This window comes from Triticum urartu, chromosome 2A, assembly GCF_056163025.1.
Source record: "Triticum urartu cultivar PI428250 chromosome 2A, HENAU_Tu73, whole genome shotgun sequence".
Taxonomy (NCBI): domain Eukaryota; kingdom Viridiplantae; phylum Streptophyta; class Magnoliopsida; order Poales; family Poaceae; genus Triticum; species Triticum urartu.
In genome coordinates, this window is record NC_141874.1 from 349780115 (window position 1) to 349800885 (window position 20771).

Sequence of the window (20771 nt, forward strand, 5' to 3'; positions counted from 1 at the left end):
TACATTTCTCTCCCTCTCTCTCTCTCTCTATCTATCTTATAACCTCTAAAGGCTCATAAAGTGACGCGCTATCCGCGCTCATTAAACCTGGGGGCTTCTTTAAACAGAAGCTTATTCATGCGGGCTTCACGCCCAACACATGTGTCACACTTCCGCATGTACCTTTTATTCACCATTATATGCATCGATATGACTTAAGTTTTGGCCAAGCTGGGTTGCCTGGCTCCTGTGCTTACCCCTACATTCCCGATTGTTCGGCTAGGTGGTAAAGGGAGCACCTCTGCGATTGTTTCTGCCGGGTCAGCCGGACGTGTACCTCAGACTGGGTGAAGCTGAAAGCTAGCGTTCTTAAGAGAATATTCGGTCGGTGAACTAAAGATGATCTTTTTTTATTTTTATCTATACGCCCCCAGATGTTTTTCCTGCGTTTCTTTTCGCAGCATGGACATGCACCTTAGGGCATGCCTCCTAGGGAAAGGAACCCCTGACGGAACTATTCTCCCTGGAAGATGTTTCTTACTAACCATGTAATATAACATACCTAGTTGGGCACTTGTCTGTTCACGCCCTAATGACCCCTACGCCTGGTCTCCATGCATTCCCCGGTTCCTATATAACCGCATGGGAATTCGGACACACTCCGGACCATCAGGTCCCAAGGCTAAAGTGAAAAGGTCGGCCATGACAAATGATCTACAATCCGGCTAGAAGGCATCATAAATGTCAATTAAATTACATAGTCATTTCGACTGGTTGTATTCCTCTTCAATACCATCTAACAGGCTGTCTAATTTACAGTCCTGTTGGGAATACTTTGCGGCCAACTCTACTTGGCCGTATACTAAGCTTACAGGGATCTCCTTCCCATCGGGCCCTACAGGACCGACCTCGGCCATGCGGTTGGGGTCAGCCTTTGCATACCGCGTCTTCACCATGGCCCAGGCCTCCCTAGTGCCTTGAAGGCAGGCTGATATCTTCCACAATGGGAAGCGCCGCCGTGCTCCCTTTAGCTTCTCCGCAAGCTCTCCAAGACATTCGGGCATGGAGACGGATGGCCACAGGGCCTGGGCAACGCCTCGCATCGCCTGCCGAACTCGATCAAGCAGTTGCGAGAGCACGGGAAGAAGGTCACCCGTAGAACCGGGCATCTCCTCTGCAGGATGACCTGTTAGCACACCTACAGACATTGCTCTGTTAGTCGACTTCCCTGCCGAACTTTCTTTCAAAAGGTTCGTTCAAGCACTTACTAAATATGTCGCGCCGAAGCCGCTGATTCTCCTTCACGGAGTCTGACAGCTGGGTACGAACATCTTTCAGCTTGATGCCCAACCGGGTGTTGGCATCTTGGAGAACGTTCTTCTCCCCCATCACCTTTAATAGCACCCTCTCACCAGCCTTTAGCTGCCGTAGGAGGTGTTGGCTTTCCGGATTCAATCTGGCGCCATCTGCAATTTCATTTGTTAGATTCGCACCAAAGCCGTGCTTCACAAAATACTTATCTTTCGAAATGTATATTACCAGAGGGGGTCTCCTTAGGCTCCCCTGCCGCGGCTAGTGCGGCCTCCAATTGGGCTTTGCACTCTTCCAGCTCCTTGGACAGTAGGGAATTCTTTTCTGTAAGAACCTGCATATCAAATGATCCTTAAATCAGTTATTCTAACTGTTTCAAGTCTCGGGGGCTACTGCTACATATATATTTACCAAAAGTGTCTTACCCGTATGTCTTTTACATATTGCTCCGTGGCTCTTGCTAGACCATTTTGAGCGGCACGGAGGTGCGTATCTCCCGAGTTGAAGGCATCTAACGCCCCTTGGGATAAACAAGCATCGCAAAGAATTGTCCGGCGACGCCTGTGGTTCATGGCACTCTCCACCTCAGAGTTGGTGGCAGACAACCCGTCCACATCCTCCGTCGGAGGAGCGTCTGGCGCGCGCCTTGCGTTCGCCTCCGCCTCCGGACCAGGCTTTGGAGCCTGGCTGGTGGAGGCGTGATTGGCAGCCACTCTGGGTATAGTCCGGCGAGGTCTCTTTGTCCTGAAGAGAGCACGAGTGTCAATGTGCCTCAAAGGTATAACACCTGGGATAAGGGGGCACGCCATACCTTTGCGCTGACGCCTCAGTCCGGACTGCGCTTCTTTTCAGCCCACAGGACCCCACGGCCCCTCGTTGGCTTGTCGCCGTAGGTTCGGCCTTCCTCCTTAAAAACCTCCCCTGCAAAGTTCGGTTGCAATCAGGAAACTGAACACGAGTGGGCGGACACCTATCCGGGGTACTGGGACTTCGATCTCAGGTACCTGGGCGTCAGGATTAGCCCTGGGTAATCGGTCGTAATGGCCACCAAGGCGTTGTCCTCGCTCAATTGATGGAACACTCCATCAATCAGCTCCACAGATATGTCCGGATCCTCTTGAGAGGCCGGGTCGAGGGACCGTCCTGGGTCCTCGGGTTGTGGAGGCGGGCTTCTTATTTCCTTAACAGCCCGGCGCAGTTCCTACGTTGAAGTCATCAGACTAAATATTTAACAATGGGAATACTAAACGGATGAGCAAGTAAATGCGACCACTTACCCAGCTTGGGGGATTGTGCATAGAGAATCCACCCTGTGGGTTGACACGGAGAAATTCCTCCTCTTCTCCCTTGTACAAAGTGGACAAGATCTTTAATAGAGCGGCAACTGAATCTGGCCCCTTACGGCCATAGCGGGTGGCGTCGTCCTCCCCGTTGAAATCCCACATGGGGTGGCTTCTATACTGAAGTGGCTGCACCCCCCGCATGATGCATTCGGCCATAACTCCGATCATGGTTAGTCCGGAATGGGACAACAATCTTATTCGGCCCATCAGGTAAACGATGTCCCTGTCACTTTCCCTTTGAGGGATCCGTGGATGCCAGCTTAGGCGCTTCTTTAAGGGAGCACTGTCGAATTCTGGGAGGCTGATCCGGACAGGATCCGGCAGTGGGACGTCTTATATATAGAACCATTCCGAGGGCCAATCTTCGAACACCTTCTTTGGGGTTCCGGACAGATATTCGGTCCCGGTGATGCGCCACACTTCGGCTCCGCCCACTTGATACATTGACCCTTTCTTGGAACGGGGCACGAGGCAAAATAGCTCCTTCCACTGTCTGAAATGAGCTTCAACACCCAAGAATAGCTCGCAGAGGGCTACAAAGCACGTGATATGCAATACTGAGGCAGGCGTGAGATGATGTAGCTGGAGGCCGTAGAACTCCAGCAGCCCCCGGAGAAATGGGTGGACGGGAAATCCGAGCCCCCTTATTAAGTAAGGGACAAGGCACACCCACTCTCCTTTGGAGGGATTAGGGGCATTCTCTGCTTGCTCTCCGCCGTTGTAGACGGCAAGACCGGCTCAAACTGGGACCATGTAGGCCGGGGGGAGAAATCCCTTGGTCTGGAGCGTCACTAGCTCGCTATGCGGGGTGGAACATCTCTCCCAATATCCAGGCTTAGGGCTGGAAGGGCGAGGGGAGGAGTTGCGGTGGCTGGCCCTGCTGGAATGGACCTTTGTCGGATGCACTCTAATGAACACTCGCGGAGGGGAGAAGGTGTGGATTGGATCTAAATCCTCGTCCCCTTAAATAGGGCAGCTCATTTACGCGGCTAGGGGTGTGAATGTAAAAACACTCAGACTTTTCATATTCGTTTGACACGTGGGAAAAGGCCATTATTGGGCGTAGAAGCCAAGGTGCGCAACATCTGCAAGAAACAGGACTTTATTCAAACAGGTACACGGAATTTGGAGGAGAACCCGCCTTGCAATGCCGAAGACAATATGCGCACCGGACTCATCGTCATTGAAGCTTGGTTCGGGGGCTACTGAGGGAGTCCTGGATTAGGGGGTGTTCGGATAGCCGGACTATACCTTCAGCCGGACTCCTGGACTATGAAGATACAAGATTGAAGACTCCGTCCCGTGTCCGGAAGGGACTTTCCTTGGCGTAGAAGGCAAGCTTGGCGATACGGATATGAAGATCTCCTACCATTGTAACCGACTTTGTGTAACCCTAACCCTCTCCGGTGTCTATATAAACCGGAGGGTTTTAGTCTGTAGGACAAGAAACACATCAACAATCATACCATAGGCTAGCTTCTAGGGTTTAGCCTCTCTGATCTCGTGGTGGATCTACTCTTGTACTACCCATATCATCAATATTAATCAAGCAGGACGTAGGGTTTTACCTCCATCGAGAGGGCCCGAACCTGGGTAAAACTTCGTGTCCTTGCCTCCTGTTACCATCCGGCCTAGACGCACAGTTCGGGAACCCCTATCCGAGATCCACCGGTTTTGACACCAACACTCTTCACGTGCTCCTAGGTTAATGAGAGGAAAGAGAAAGAAAGGGAGAGTGAAAAAATATCACTAGCTAGCCAACCCTATCGTATGAGCGAATGATATCTGTACCTCTTGATGACACGGCAATCTTATACAGCCAGCTACTCTAATATGTTCTCTACTTTTGCAGATAGAAGAAGACCCGAAAGTGACAAATGTGCTGCATTATAGCAATCTCATCGAATGCCTTGATCTCCATCTTACCGAAATTGATTTGATCGACTACCGAGGCAGCACATCTGAGATTAAATTGGCCAGGTTCTTTGTTCTGGAGGCAAGTGTGCTCAAGGTAATGAGGTTTGGCATTCGCTGGCGCAACAATGAATGGCGTGTTGATCACCGCAAGCATCTAAGCCTAAATGACAAAGTCTCCGCAAAAGCTGATGCTTTTAAAACATCAAGTGGCTAGAGATACGAAAATTTATTTTCCCATTAGTGACTTGTCAGGGCGGTGGATTTTAGTTTGTAAAATAATGTTGCATCCACCTGAAGTAATGAAAGTTCTTACGTAAACATCCTAGTAATTCCCTCTTTGTAGGTGCAGCATTACTCCTAACATTTGTAATATCAGTTTGAAACTTGTAAAATTGCCATGTCCTATTCCTGCATTTTCAAAATCCTGCGAATCAAAGAGGTCCTAAGTTGGTGATGGTGTTGTGTCTACCATCTTTCACCAGTAGCCGTCGGATCTAGATCTCGCGCATACAAACCAAACTTCTGCAGTTTTGCAAAAAGATGCCCGCACATGTTACCTATTTACAAACAATTCCTTGTCTCTCACAATCAGCCTTATCTCCTCCCCACCACATCTAGAAGGCCATGGAAAAACCTGGCGCGGTGGCCGCTGCCGGCGCCGTCCACCCCCAATCTTGGTGTTCCGTGTAATGCACGGGCATCTACGCACGGGAAATTATGTCGAACACGGCTAGTTGTAAGCAGGCTAGCTGTACAGCCATGATGATAGTGACTGCAGACGGTGAGGCTGACTATGGTTTGCCGAAAATGGCACCTACACTCAGGTGTCATCTCTGGCGCAGGGTCTTTTTCACTTCAGTGTGAGGAGAAGCACGTAATAATTTAACCAACGGGTAGTACAATACTACTAGATTGGTAGTACTACTACTAGTACTAGCACCACCGTCTCGATTTAGTAGTACTCCCTCTGTAAATAAATACATGGTGTATTGTTTTATTCCTTCCAGTAGATGGCTCAAATCTGAAGTCTCATCAATCAGACTAGTATTGTACTCATCGAGCGCTCAGCTTGGTAAGCTACCAACAAAAAATTGCAATCAAAGACCACTATTGTACTCCCTTTGTACTGGTGTATTAGTCACGTTACGAAACCAAATAGTAATCCCAAAAATTTTAGGCGCGGTGCATTAACTACCCACCTCGTTCCCTATTTTTTGCCACGAAAAAAGAAATCACCCAATACGAGACTTGGGGTGCTTATGCATCCAATGACTTGGGACTACTCCCTCTGTTTAGGTGTATAAGTCATCTTAGAGCAAGTGAAAAAGAGGAGTGGGCTCTCATGCAAGAGCCTAGCTATATGCGGATTCCTAGGCCGATACAATAAATATGAAGAAAGAGAGAGAAGATGAGAAAAAGTAGTACTCTTATAGCTAACCTTATTGTATGAGTGGCTACAAGTGATGGCTCTATATGACATGGCAACATCATATAGCCAGCAGCTGGGTGTACTATTAACCATGCTCTTAGGTTGTGCGCTGTGACCAAGACGAAGGGGAAAGCGAGAGAAATTAATGTCTTTTTGCGAATTAATAGCATTACATGCAATGAACTTGTACTAGTGTCATGCGTATTACACTAGTTTAAGTTACTACCTTCATAGTGCAAAGTAACATAGTAGTAGTGTCATAGATGGCTTCATTTATTAGCTTGTAGACTCATCTTTTCTTGGAAAACGCTATGTTACAGTAACATATTATGTTACTCTAAACACATCTCTCCTTATTAAATACATGCCACATAAGCAAACTTGTCTTGGACTATGGTATGTTACTTGCTATGTTACTCCCACTATGACTAGCCTTAGCACAACATTTTTGGTTACATGCATTAACAATTTATTAGTTAAACCAAAGGTCAAAACTTGGCGCGAAATGCAAAGGGTACAAATAAACTAGTAAACATCAAAGTTCTCTCATTTGGCCCCAACTAGAGGTCTGGTGAGATGACTATACTGCACCGGCACAAAGGGGGACACAGCTTCATTGACTTACTACACCTGCCTTTGGGTGTATGACACATGAGCCCAATAGGTAGCTGGCCCACCTGTCATACAGCCAAAGGTAGGTGCAGTTAAGGTAATGGAGCTCAGTCCCACAGGGACACAGACTCATTGACTTACTACACCTGCCTTTGGTGTATGACAGGTGGGCCCAACTGGTGGCTGGCCCACCTATCATACAGCCAAAGGCAGGTGCAGTAGAGGGTTGAGGAGTAGATGGCCAACACACACGTCGCAAGATCAGTTGACTACAAGTTAGACCCATGGAGGCGATGAGCGCGAGCATCAGTTGGCTGTGCCAGATGGTCCACGACGCGGGCCTACGGCCCGACACCGAGGAACGTCTCCAGGTCGTGCTTGAGGCTGCTAGGGCGAGAGGTCGCTTGGAAGACAGCTTCGTCTCCTTGTTCGACGAGGTCCTCATCGGCTTCCTCGACAAGTTCACCATCGTCAAGAAGCTCGTGGACGACCTTGACGTACGCCTCCAGCCCACGCGCCCAAGCTCTGTGATGACCGCTAGCCTCAACGGCCTCTATGGTGACAACCTCTACGACACACTGGTGGACCTGCGACTGCCCGCCGTTGCGCCGGAGAATGTCCACCTCAAGGCCGCGCTCACCGCACAGCGCCTGGCACAGCAAGACACCGTTGACATAATCACCCACGTCTGCGCGTAAATCGTCCACAAGGACTACTACATGCCAGAGGAGGATGATAGGTCACTGGCCTTCTTGGACACAAGTGTTCAAGGTCGACCCTCACTTCTCCAATGCATAACCTTCCAATCACTTCTCTTATTGAAAAACTTTTTAGGTATGAGAGGCAAGTAATTTTTTTTGTATTTTTATTCTTTAATTTTTTTGTATGTTTCACCCACAACTAAACAGAAACAAAAAAGGAAAAACAAAATCTACTTAGTGAAGAAAGCAAACAAGCACACATGAGAATATCAACCCCACGCTATTGCTCCCCGGCAACGGCGCCAGAAAAGAGCTTGATAATCCCCAAGTGCAGGGAATCATCATACAATTCCCAATGGTGGAAGTGATAAGTATGGAGTGTCGAACCCATTAGGAGCTAAAGGTAAGATCAATATTCTCTCAAGCCTATCTGCCACTGATACGACTCTACATACACCGAATGTTTGCTTCCAACTAGAAACGAGAAATAAAACTACGTTGTGGGTATGAAGAGGATAACTTTGCATGATATTGGAGAGCTAAAACATAAAAGTAGGTTCTGTTATCATGAAGTTGGAATATATTACTAAATATTATAAATAGCGAGTGTGGAATAATGGTGGATCGGTGTGCGGAATTGTCTTAGGAAATAAGTAGTTAAACAAGACTGATAATCGTCATTGCAATTTCATATGAGGGAGAGGCATAAGCTAACATACTTTCTCTTCGTGGATCATATGCACTTATGATTGGAACTCTAGCAAGCATCCACAACTACTAAAGATCATTAAGGTAAAACCTAACCATAGCATTAAAGCATCAAGTCCCCTTTATCCCATACGCAACAACCCCCTTACTCGGGTTTATGCTTCTGTCACTCAAGCAACCCACTATAAGCGAATCATGAACGTATTGCAACACCCTACAACGGGAATACCTCACGCTTGCGTGACATGGAGGGCACAATAGGACAGCACCAAAATAAAACATACAACTCATACCAATCTAGATCATCAATCAACCCAAAGACAAATGTTATCTATTCAAAACATCATCGGATGGAAACACATCATTGGATCATAATATGTGGCATAAAGCACCATGTTCAAGTAGGGATTACAGTGGGGTCCGGGAGAGTGGACCGCGTAAAAGAGATGTGGATGGTGATGATGATGGTGATGTTGATGAAGACGATCACCGCGGCGATGATTCCCCTCCCGATGGCACTTTGGCGCCACCGAGAGAGAGGAGGAGAGGTTCTCCCCCTTGTGCTTCCTCCTCCATGGCCTCCCCCTGGATGGGGAGAGTTCCCCCCCCCCTCTGTTCGTTGGCCTTCATGGTGATGATGGCCCCTCCGGGATCCTCCTCCATGCCCTCCGGTGATAATGGCCCCCTCCGACAGGGTGCCAGAGAGGGCCCAGATTGATTTCTTGTGGCTACAAAGGCTTGCCGCGGCGGAACACCCGATCTAGGTTATTTTATGGATGTTTGGGCATTTATAGGAGAGGTTCGCATCGAGAACAAGTCAGGGGGCCCTATGGGAAGTCCACGAGGCACAGGGGTGCGCCCAGGGGGGTGGGCGTGCCCCCCACCCTTGTGGGGCCCACGGGACGGCCCTCCGGTAGATTTTTCCAGCATTTTTTATATTTTCCAGAAAAATTCTCCGTTGATTTTCATCGCATTCTGAGAACTTTTATTTCTGCACAAAAACAACACAATGGTAGTTCCGCTGAAAACAACGTCAGTTCGGCTTAGTTCTAATCAAATCATACCAAAATCATATAAAACTATTGTAAACATGGCATGAATACTTCATAAATTATAGATACGTTGGAGACGTATCAGTTGGCGCTAGCACAGTAGCATCCATCCCGAATACCCTGCAACGGATGTTGGAATAGGTCCGGAGAGTGCGACCATGGGAGACAACACCTGCTTCCTTAGTAACACAAGCGGTGCCCATTATACAGACAAGAAGAGGTATCCATCGGAATAAGTTGCCAGGCGCAACTGAGTATATGGGTCCTCATGCTCGTGATCATCATCATCGTCATCTCTCCCTTGGTTATAAAAATTTTCAAGTATAGGTGGTGGAATGTTCACAGGACCTTGGAAACAAAAGAAGGTTAATTAGTAAAGGGAAACTAGCTAACCCGCATGCATGTGGATGAAACAATTATAATTACGGTGGAAGACAAACGTACTGAAAGCATAAGGATTGCATGCAAAAATAGTGCCACGAGTGGTCGCAGGAAACACAAGACCCTCGTATTGAATTGCATCACAGTAAACATCCGTGTATAGAAACTGATTTTTGAGCAATATCCATCCAGTCAAACTATGAAGGAAGGCAACAAGCTTGTCGAAGATAGCAACCACTCCATAGTCTGTGTAATCCCAAGAGCGGTCGGGAACTCGACAAATTGATACCTTCTGTAGACGACAGTCACCATGATCGTAGTTGAACGTACATAGAATATCGGTGTGCTCAACCTCCAGGCAGTCTGAGATTTTTGGAAGTGGAACTCAGTGACGAGTGTACACATTCACAAGTTCCCACTCGCAGTTCTACCCAATATAAACAACCCAATCTCCATTTGCGCGTGCCCAGGCCTTACCCTCAAACGATGGCATCTTAACATCACATGTATCATTATCAAGTGGCACCAACTTGCACAAGGAGAGGCTTGCGTCGTCCGCGCGCCAGTGAGCAGGGTCACGGTGAAGAAGATAGGGGAGATCAAACCGCTCCTGGACCCTTGGGTTCTTTGTAATGATGTTATTAGTTGAGCTGAGAATGGTCTTGAACGAACTTGCCATGCTAGCCGAGGTGATGACATCACACTGATCAATGAGTTCGTCCACCACGTCATCATTCAGATCAGGGCAAGAATAACAGGGTCGTTTCCGGCTTGTTCCCTCAATGGAGAAGACGATCGAACAATGACAGAAGGAAGGGTGAAGGCAAATGGAGGAGGGAGGAAGAGCGTGTGACTGCAGTTCCAAATTGAGAGGGAAAGGTGAAGAGGCGGTGGACGGTTGCCACGGTACACGAAGGGGCGCCCTGGTCTACATAGACATCCGTTCGGAAATTGTACAAAAGGACTCATTATCGTCTCACTAACATGTTGGAACAGAACCACATGTCAACGAAGAGGCTAGTCAGGAGCGAACGGTTGCAATAGAGGTCACACACAAACGACAAGGTCGTCCTGTCAGACATAGCGCCCGCGCGGGATGGCTTCCGTCCCCCACACAAGTGAAGCCACTTCGCACCCCCACACGGTTGGTCTGCCACACGTGCAGCTCAGACACGTGCTCGCTCAGCCCCCTTTCCCTCGTCGCCCCCAAGCTATCCAACCACGGCTATGTGTTTTGCCCACCCGGCAACGGGATTTGGAGAGGATCCGGTCGGGCTTGAGCTCGCCCAGCCGTGGGAGGCCGCGCGGCGCCATGGACTGGCCGGGCACTGGGCCGGAAGGCCCCGGCAAGGTGCATGCAGGTACTGGCTCCTCCTCTAGCCGCTCGGATCTACACCGTTGGCGGTCTGCCGGCAGATACATGAATAGCGGCTGGCCGGGCTCGGTGCTGGCCCAAAAGCTCATCGGCGCACCATTGTGTGATAGCCTGGCTTAAGAGGGATGATAGACTACTCATATCCATAAGGAATTCCTTCTTTTCCGGAAGCCTATTCGGACAAAACTCCAAAGTTAAGCGTGCTCAGCTTGGAGTAATTTTAGGATGGGTGACCGACTGGGAAGTTGCTCCCGGGTGCGCACGAGTGAGGACAAAGTGCGCAGAAAAGACTAGTATTGATCTGTGGGGCCAGTCTAGATCCCGCCAGGAGTAACGACCACCGGCGGGTGTGTCCGGGGCGTTACAAGTTGGTATCAGAGCCGGCCCTCGCGGTTACACGGATATTTGCTGACAGGTGCGCGGTCATGTTGTTCATGACGTTTGTGACCCGTCATGGCACACGGCATGGTACATGTACCAGACTGGATGCACAGACGTATGTGCCAAGAGGGGACGTTCCTGTGGCCCGATGAGGACGTTGGTTCCTCTGAGTGGGGATGTATGTGATAGCCTGGCTTAAGATGGATGATAGACTACTCATATCAATAAGGAATTCCTTCTTTTCCGGAAGCCTATTCGGACAGAACTCCAAAGTTAAGCGTGCTCAGCTTGGAGTAATTTCAGGATGGGTGACCGACCGAGAAGTTCCTCCCGGGTGCGCACGAGTGATCCCTAGTATTGATCTGTGGGGCCAGTCTAGATCCCGCCAGGAGTAACGACCACCGACGGGTGTGTCCGGGGCGTTACACGTTGCCACTCATTACGTGCGACGACTTCCCAAAGAAGGTCTTGCGCCGCGTGTCTACAACGCCAGAACATCCCGGATGGGTGTTCATCAAGTGCTCAATCGATGGGGTATGTGCTAGTTTAGCTTCGGTTGTGCTCTCGGATTAGACTAGTTGTGCTAACTTAAAATATAATTGTGTAGAATGGATGCAAGTATTGGTATTGGGAGGAAGAGTACATTGATATATTGATAGAGTGCAATTTAGTAGATGCTCTAGCACTTTTAGCTAGCATAGAGGCTAGAGATGAGACTAGTGTACTTGTTGATAGAATAGAGGCTAGACATGAGACTAGATGTGAGGAAGTAGCGTCTACTTCTTTACACTCAAAGAAGAAAGAAGCACGCAAGATCGAGCCTCCGCAGATCAACAATGAATGCATCGAGAAGGCACTAATCCAACTTACAGGAGCAGTTATGGAAGTTGGATATCTTCTAAAATGTATTCTTGTGGTTCTTGTTTTCTTTGGTCTTGCTTTTCTAGTCAAAATTTGGTGATGTATTTCCATGTACCAAAAATAAATGATGAAAAAAAGATATGTGTTTGCAAAGAAAAATGTACGCGGCCAGGATGCTTCCGCGCGTTGGGCGCATAGCCACCGCATCCGAGAAATGGCCTGGACACGACCCCATTGCCCTGCCCAAACGGACAGAATCCGGGAAAAACGGACGTCCGTTTGGGGTCGTGCGTTGGATTTGGCCTTACAAGTGGGACCGCGGTTGAGGAAACCGACTATTGGCAAACCCCTGCCTCGCCGGCCGCGCGATGGCTGAGTTAGAGAAATGAGGAGGTTGAAGATATAGATGTAGCCTGGACTCCAAGAAATATGGTGTCAGATGGAAGTCGTGCTGGTGGCGTGTGCCATACTCCTGGACATGAATGCTTGTTCTGGTCCATGCCACCCTACTATATATCGAGGATTCGAGGTGCTGGTTACGTGCATCGAACACATTAACATATGGCCCACCTCACACTGTGGCCAATTTTCCTGGAGTCTGTGCTAGGTTAAAAAGTGTTCTTTGTGAGGGTGTGTGGCTGGTCTCAAGTTTAAAACTTGTTGTATTACGTATATGTAGATGTAGAGATAGTGCAATAGTTTTGAAACTTTGAACCCAAACGTCAGAATGCAATTTCTACTAGACTCATCCGAGGACCTAGGATGATGGGATTCGCAGCTTCAGTAAAAACACCCACCCAATGCGCGAAGCATGTGAAGCTAGTACAAATAGTAGTACTATTGTTGATTGGACTCATCCGATAACCTGTTGCAATAGACGTACAATTATGTATTCGGAAAATATTTTTTTGCCTCATTGCAGCTCCCACTCAGAGAAGCGACTTGAAAGCCATTCATAAATTTCGTAAGTTTATCACAGGCATATCATTTAGCATTACATACAACAGGTCATCAACCCACAACGACAACGAGGATACATTATAAGTACTAAAGTTTTCATCACACAACAAATAACAAGCAATGAAATGAACTTAAGCTCAACCACTCGTCGGCGTTGGAAACACTTGCTTTGAACCAGAAGTGATTCTCTGGGAAGGGCCAACTACCATCAATCTCGAGACCAACGCAGGACTTATCATCTGGCTAAAGCGGCCTATGTTAGGACGCATATTGTGATAGCCACGGTAGGGAACCATAGCAATGTCTGAGGTATAGATATAGTTGCTTCTCATAAATGGTAGTAACGTTACAACAACTGGATCGCCTTTCACCATCATTGGATAGTTTTGTCCAAGGAAGAGCGAGTTTCCTCTAAGAGTGTCAATACTAAGCCAGGGAGAAGGTGTTGGCGCTAGCACAGTAGTATCCATCCCAGATACCCTGCAACAGATGTTGGAATAGGTTCGGAGAGTGCGACCATGGGAGACAACACCTGCTTCCTTAGTAACATCAGCGGTGCCCTATATACAGACAAGAAGAGGTGATCCATCGGAATAAGTTGCCAGGCGCCACTGAGTATATGGGTCCTCATGCTCGTGATCATCAGCATCGTCATCTCCCCATTGGTTATGAAATTTTTCAAGTATAGGTGGTGGAATGTTCACAGGACCTTGGAAACACAAGAAGGTTAATTAGTAAAGGGAAACTAGCTAACCCGCATGCATATGGATGAAACAGTTATAATTACGGTGGAAGACAAACGTACCGAAAGCATAAGGATTCCATGGAAAAATAGTGCCACGAGTGGTGGCAGCAAACACAAGACCCTCATATTGAATTGCATCACAGTACACATCCATGTACACAAATTGATTTTTGATCAATATCCATCGAGGCATGGAAGTAAGGAAGACAACAATCTTGTCGAAGCTAGCAACAACTTCATAGTCCACGTAATCCCAAGAGCTGTCGGGAACTCGACAAATTGCTATCTTCCATATATGACAGTCACCATGATCGTAGTTGAATGTATGTAGAATACCGGTTTGCTCAATCTCTGGGCAGTCTGAGATTTTTGGAAGTGGAACCCGGTGATGAGTGTACACATTCACAAGTTCCCACTCGCAGTTGTACCCAATATAAGCAACCCAATCTCCATTTGCGCCTGCCCAAGCCTTACCCTCAAGGGATGGCATCTTAACATCACACGTATCATTATCAAGCGGCATCAACTTACACAAGGCGTGGCCTCCGTTGTCCGCGCGCCAGTTAACAGGGTCACAACAAAGAAGATAGGGGAGATCAAACCGCTCCTGGACCCTTGGGTTCCTTGTAGTGATGTTATTTGTTGAGTCGAGAATGGTCTTGAACGAACCTACCATGCTAGCCGAGGTGATGATGTCGCATCGATCAATGGGTTCCTCCACCATGTCATAATTCAGATCGGGGCAAGAATAACGGGGTCGTTTCCGGCCTGTTCCCTCCATGGAGAAGACAATCAAACAATGGTAGAAGGAAGGGTGAAGGCAAATGGAGGAGGGAGGAAGAGAATGCGACAACAGTTCCAAATCGAGAGGGAAAGGCGAAGAGGCGGTGGACGGTTTCCACGGTACACGAAGAGGAGCACCGGCCTACATAGACGTCCGTTCGGAAATTGTACAAAAGGACTCGCCGTCGTTTCACTGACATGTTGGAACGAGACCACATGTCAACGAAACATGGTCTATAATTTCTCGTATAAAATGTGATTTGGTCGCGTTGGCCTGAGGTGCTGCATTAGTTATTGAACTTTATTTTTTTAATGGCGTGCCGTTCAGTTTTGAAGAATGACTAATTGGTACTGTATGCAGAGAAAATATAAACTACTCTACCACTACTCCACCTCTAGTACTAGTAGTATCAAAAAAGATATATAGGCTGGAGCTTCAGAGCTTTCTTGCTAAGGGCTGCCGACTTGCTTCTCACACTATCACCCTCTCTCCAGATCTAAAAAATACGGCCTTTCTCCCTCCTCACGGGTGGTCACAGATCCACTGGGGAAGAAAAGGACGTGCAGCGTTGACACACTCGTCATTGGCGAGCGAGGTCACGCATGGACGACAAGGCCGTCCTCTCAGACCTAGCGCCTCCGCGGGATGGCCTCCGTCCCCAAGCTCGCTGCCGAAGTGTGTGGGGAGGATGGCGACCACGAGCGAAGTCACTTCCCGCCGACCCTCAGGTATGCTACCTCTTTTCGAACCATACCCTTGTTCTATTGCCCCATCTTCCACGTCGCTGCATGTGGATCTTTTTCCACTCCACCATCTTCCCAATTTGCCATCCTATGCTCTTCTAGTCACGCAGACGAAAACCTTAATCTGCACTATTAAAGGAAACCCTACTTCATGTAGACTAATCCATGTATGGGTTAAATAAGGAAAGGAAGGGAGAATGTACTATCCAAGAGACTAGGCATCGAACCCGCATCTAGGTTGAAAAGGGGGAAATCAGTAGCTAAGGAACGAGTCTCGTGTCTCTTGGTTGAAAATGGGTAGAAAGGAATGACAACGCAATTGAGAATGACCAGGTCGGTCGGTTTGTTGTCCTCACATAGGAAAAGGGTGGCTAAAGAGAACAAAAATGGGATGTAATCCACATATGCTGCCTAGATATTTGTTGCTCTGGGCAACCATACCTCCCTCACCACTCTATGCATCCGTGGAGGTACATCGTACTAGTGCGCCCACTGACCGAATGGGCCTCCCATGCTCTTATTTCCATTTTTTGTTGTTAGTATAACGCCAGCGCTCAAGTCAAGCAATGCTACTGCTAAAGTGATGCCACATTTAACTATGGTCAAGAGAAGCATCCATGTTAGTAGGAAAAATAGATGTTTTTCTAGATCTTTGCATTTGGAGCTACATATTTGTATATGATCTGTGAATCGTTGAGATGCGTTAGAATGTTGATCTTATGTATGGGAATCGTACTAGTTGGTTTTGAATTTGGGCTACTAATGTGAACATATTACAATGCCAGGCTTGTGAGTCTCGTGTGAACATTTCGAGCGGATAGGCTCTTATTGTTGTGCACAACATGATCCTTATTTCTGTGTTCTAAGTGTCTACAAGTTACTAACAGTTCCTTATTATTTTTTATAGAAAGACTGTAAGGGAACCCCCTATAGTATAATTGGTGCAACAAACACAAATTGCAAGTACCATGCCTTGAACCTGGGTGGGTGGGAAGGCATCAGCCCCTTCACACCACAATGCTATGCCTTAGTCTGCAATAGTTCCTTATTTTTGTTCGCTCAGTGTTTACGTGTTACTGATCGATCACTAGCTAGCCTACTAACGCGCTCCTGGCAGTTTTAGTTGCGACGCAAGATCCGAAGTGGCAGTTTTTTGAATAAAAATGCCTACCTCTGAAGAAACTGACAAGCTACTCTGAAGAAAATGCCATGCGAATCTGAAAAACTACCAGCAAAAGCATTCGCAAATGCCTTATCACCCAGCGAACTTCATCAGCTAATGCGATCCTACACATACACCATCCGACCTACTCGATCCTACACATAGAGTATCCGACCTACTCGATCCTACACGAATAAATAGCGGATCCCGCACGTACTACCTGCTTTACGGTTTACAGGGCTCAAATCAAAAATCTCACCAACCAAGGTAGATGATGAGTGGTGGAATCATTTTTGACAAGGAGGGAGTACCTCATCTGGATGATTCGAGTGCACTTGTTTGACCGTCATGCCGATGTGCGACCCAACATGGACGGGACGGGACGACACAGTAATAATTTCAGTTTTTCTAGTTTTCCACGGCAAGCTAGCACGCTAAGCCATGCCTGCTTATGCATTGAATTCTGATGACCGCGATGACCATCGCGTTTCCCGCGACACGCTGGTTCGCCTACCTTCTGCATATAATTACTGTTTCCCGGCCTTCTCCGATGGCACCATCACCCAACTCGCCCTATCCTCATAAGCCCCCACCGTCCTGATGTCGCTCGCCACTTATCCTCGCTCTTACCACGCCCGCCATGCCCCCGCCCGTCCGCAATAGGAGACGCCGGAGGCGGTCACTGCCGGAACTAGTGTTCGGTTTTTCACTAGAAGGCAGACGGAGGGAGGAGGCAATCTATCAGTCTTTAGATGACAATGCGGAGTATGAGGATGTAACACCCACAATGCGGCTATATCTCCCACGTGTCGGGGCATGACTTAGAGGCATAGCCGCATGGTAGGCATGTCACAAGAGGGGTAATCTTTACACATCCCATGTACTGAATAAGAAAGGGATAAAGAGTCGGCATACAATCGCCACTTCACACAATACATAAATATATCATACATCATCTAAGGTACAATCAAAGGTCCGACTACGGAACCAAAATAAAGAAAGACAACCCCAAATGCTAGATCCCCGATCGCCCCAACTGGGCTCCTCTACTGATCATCTGGAAAAGAAACATAGTAACGGCCCGAATCCTCGTCGAACTCCCACTTGAGTTCGGTAGCGTCCCCTACACTGGCATCATCGGTACCTGCATCTGTTTGGAAGTATCTGTGAGACACGGGGACTCAGCAATCTCACACCCTCGCGATCAAAACTATTTAAGCTTAAGGGTAGGAAAGGGTGGTGAGGTGGAGCTGCAGCAAGCACTAGCATATATGGTGGCTAACTTACGCAAAAGAGAGCGAGAAGAGAAGCAAAGCACGGTCTAAGCTAAAAGTGATCAAGAAATGATCACGAAGCTACTTACATTCAAGCATAACACAAGATCATGTTCTCTTCCCGGACTTCGCTGAAAAGAGACCATCACGGCTACACATGCGGTTGATTCATTTTAATTAAGTTAAGTAAAACCAACCCTCGAGTTTCCCCGAGGTGGCCCCGCAGGCGGCTCGGTTCCGACCAACACTCAGAGGAGCACTGGCCCGGGGGGGTTTAAAATAAAGATGACCCTTGAGTCTGCAGAACCCAAGGGAACGTATATGGTGGTAGGTAGGCAAATGGTAAAACCAAGGTTGGGCCTTGCTGGAGGATTTTTATTCAAACCGAACTGTCAAGGGGCTCCCATAACACCCAACCGCGTAAGGAACGCAAAATCAAGGAACATAACACCGGTATGACGGAGACTAGGGCGGCAAGAGTGGAACAAAACACCAGGCATAAGGCCGAGCCTTCCACCCTTTACCAAGTATATAGATGCATTAAAGTAGATAAACGATAATAATGATATCCCAACAATATCCATGTTCCAACAAGGAACAAACTTCATCTTCACCTGCAACTAGCAACGCTATAAGAGGGGCTGAGCAAAAGCAGTAACATAGCCAAACAACGGTTTGCTAGGAAAGGGGGTTAGAGGCTTGACATGGCAATATGGGAGTCATGTATAGCAAGTGGTAGGTAACGCGGCATAACAATAGAAAGAAAAACTAGCAAGCAAAGATAGAAGTGATTTCGAGGATATGATCATGCAAAGTTCTCAGAGTTGGCGAAAGCTTGATCCTCGTTAGCATACTCAACAGGTTCCTCGATCATGTACTCGTCTCCCGGCTCTACCCAAGACAAGAACACAAGCAAAGGACCAACAATCAATCACGGTGCAATGCAGAAGCAACATGATGCAAAACATGGCATGATATGCAAGACATGACATGCAATGCATATGTGTGCTTCAGAAGGAAAAGAATGAAAAAGGCAGAAACTTGGCAAACCAAGTGTGCCGCTGGAAAGATGAGATTATTTCGGTCGAAATCAATATAAAGATCACCGGAATCGGATGCACGGTTTGCAAATGGCAAGCAAAACAAGAATGGCACAATTCTGCGATTAACAGCACTATGCCATCTAGAATGCAACAAGAAACATAGCTATTGCACTCCAACATAGCAACAAAGCATATGGCATTGATGTACTCAGGATGCTTGAAAAAACATGAACAGTGAGCTATCGCTAAATCACACAAGAACAGGTTCAAACAAGCATGGCAAAAGTGCAAAAGATATCAGCTTCACAGACTTTGTGAAAATTACTAACATGCGAGGAATAACATCAGGAAGCAATGTTTAGAGCAAGAAGACAACATGCTACAGGAACATATCATAGCAAACAAAGGTATGGCATGATTCTACTAAATGCATAGAACAAAAAGCCCTTACTGAACATGAGCCAAAAAAGCACATAAGATATGATGGTACCCATGTAAACATACCAAGTTTTATTAATAGTTTCAGACTTAGCAGAAAACTGAGCATGGCATAAACAGAATTATGAAGGCATCTTTGCAAGCTCAAATCACTCATCACAAAGCCTTGCATGACAAGATAAGCATACTAGCCGCAAGATGACATGTTCATTAAGCTATCCATTGCAAGAGCAAGTTCATAACATGCATGGATCACTAACAACAACCATGGCAAAATTGATTAACATGTAAACAATCTGCCAGGAACATTTTATAGCAAAAGTAGAGCAATATTAAGACATGCTAGGGCACTCCATAATTGCAAACACGGGCATGGATGTATAGAGCATAACCATATGTCCAAAACATCCTTACTGAAGCAACTCAAAAGAAACATGGATCTCACTGTAGCATCAAGTTTACGTGGCATAAAAATAACAACAGGAAAATGACTTCGCATGTTTGTGCTAGTTACCACAAAGATAAAAAAATGCATGGCAAGCACCCCTGTAAATATGGCATGTCATAGTTCAAAACACATGTAGAGCTCATGCCCATATGATGCACACAACAAATGTGACAAAAATGACAAAACATGATAACCTGATAAGTAACAACAGGAAACATTTTATAGCACTCTTGCATCGATGATTTGGGCATCAAGATGAACTCAAACAAGAATTCCACAATGTAATGAAATGAAGGGCATCTCCCAATGAACATTTGGATATCTCATGTGCATGAAAAGGAGCTACGGTCATGGAGTTATGGCATGAAGAACAGGGGCATAAAATTTATCACAGAAAAGACAGTCAAAAATTAGACCTCCAGATCTCAGATCTAGGGATCGTGCACGCTTCCCTATGTTGACCAGAGATGTCGCCGAAGAAGGAGAGGGTGCTCGCCGGAGAAGGACGGGGCGGCGCCGGAGCTCCACCGGAGGAGGCGCGGGACGGTCGCACGGGGCGGCGCGCCAAGGTGCGGCGGGCAGCGGCCGGAGGCAAGGCGCGGTCGGCGAGGTTGGCCGAAGGCGGCGACGGGTGAGAGCGGTGTCGGCTAGCGGGGACGCGAGCCGGGCGGCGCAGAGCCGGCGACTGGAGGCGCGGGCGCCCGCGGGCGGCGGCAGCGGGGAACGGGCCCGCGGGGGCCGGATCTGGGCCCGGCGGGCCTCAGCGACACGCGGGACGGGGGCGGTGACATGGAGATGTGGGAGTGGCTGAGGGCGGTGGCACGACTTTGTCCGGTGCGGACCAGACGTGTCCGGTGGCGAAGAGGGAGCGTGGCTAGGGTTTCAACCGTGAAAAATGGAGGGGATCACATATTTATAGCTAGGAGGAGGTAGGAGTGTCCAAATGGAGTGTAGTTTTCACCCACACGATCGTGATCCGACGACGGAGGACATGGGAGTTGTTTGGAAGGGTTATTGGGCCATTTTGGAGGGGTGTTGGGCTGCAACACACAAGAGGCCTTTGCGTTTACCCGGTTAACCGTTGGAGTATCAAACGGACTCCAAATGGCACGAAATTTGACAGG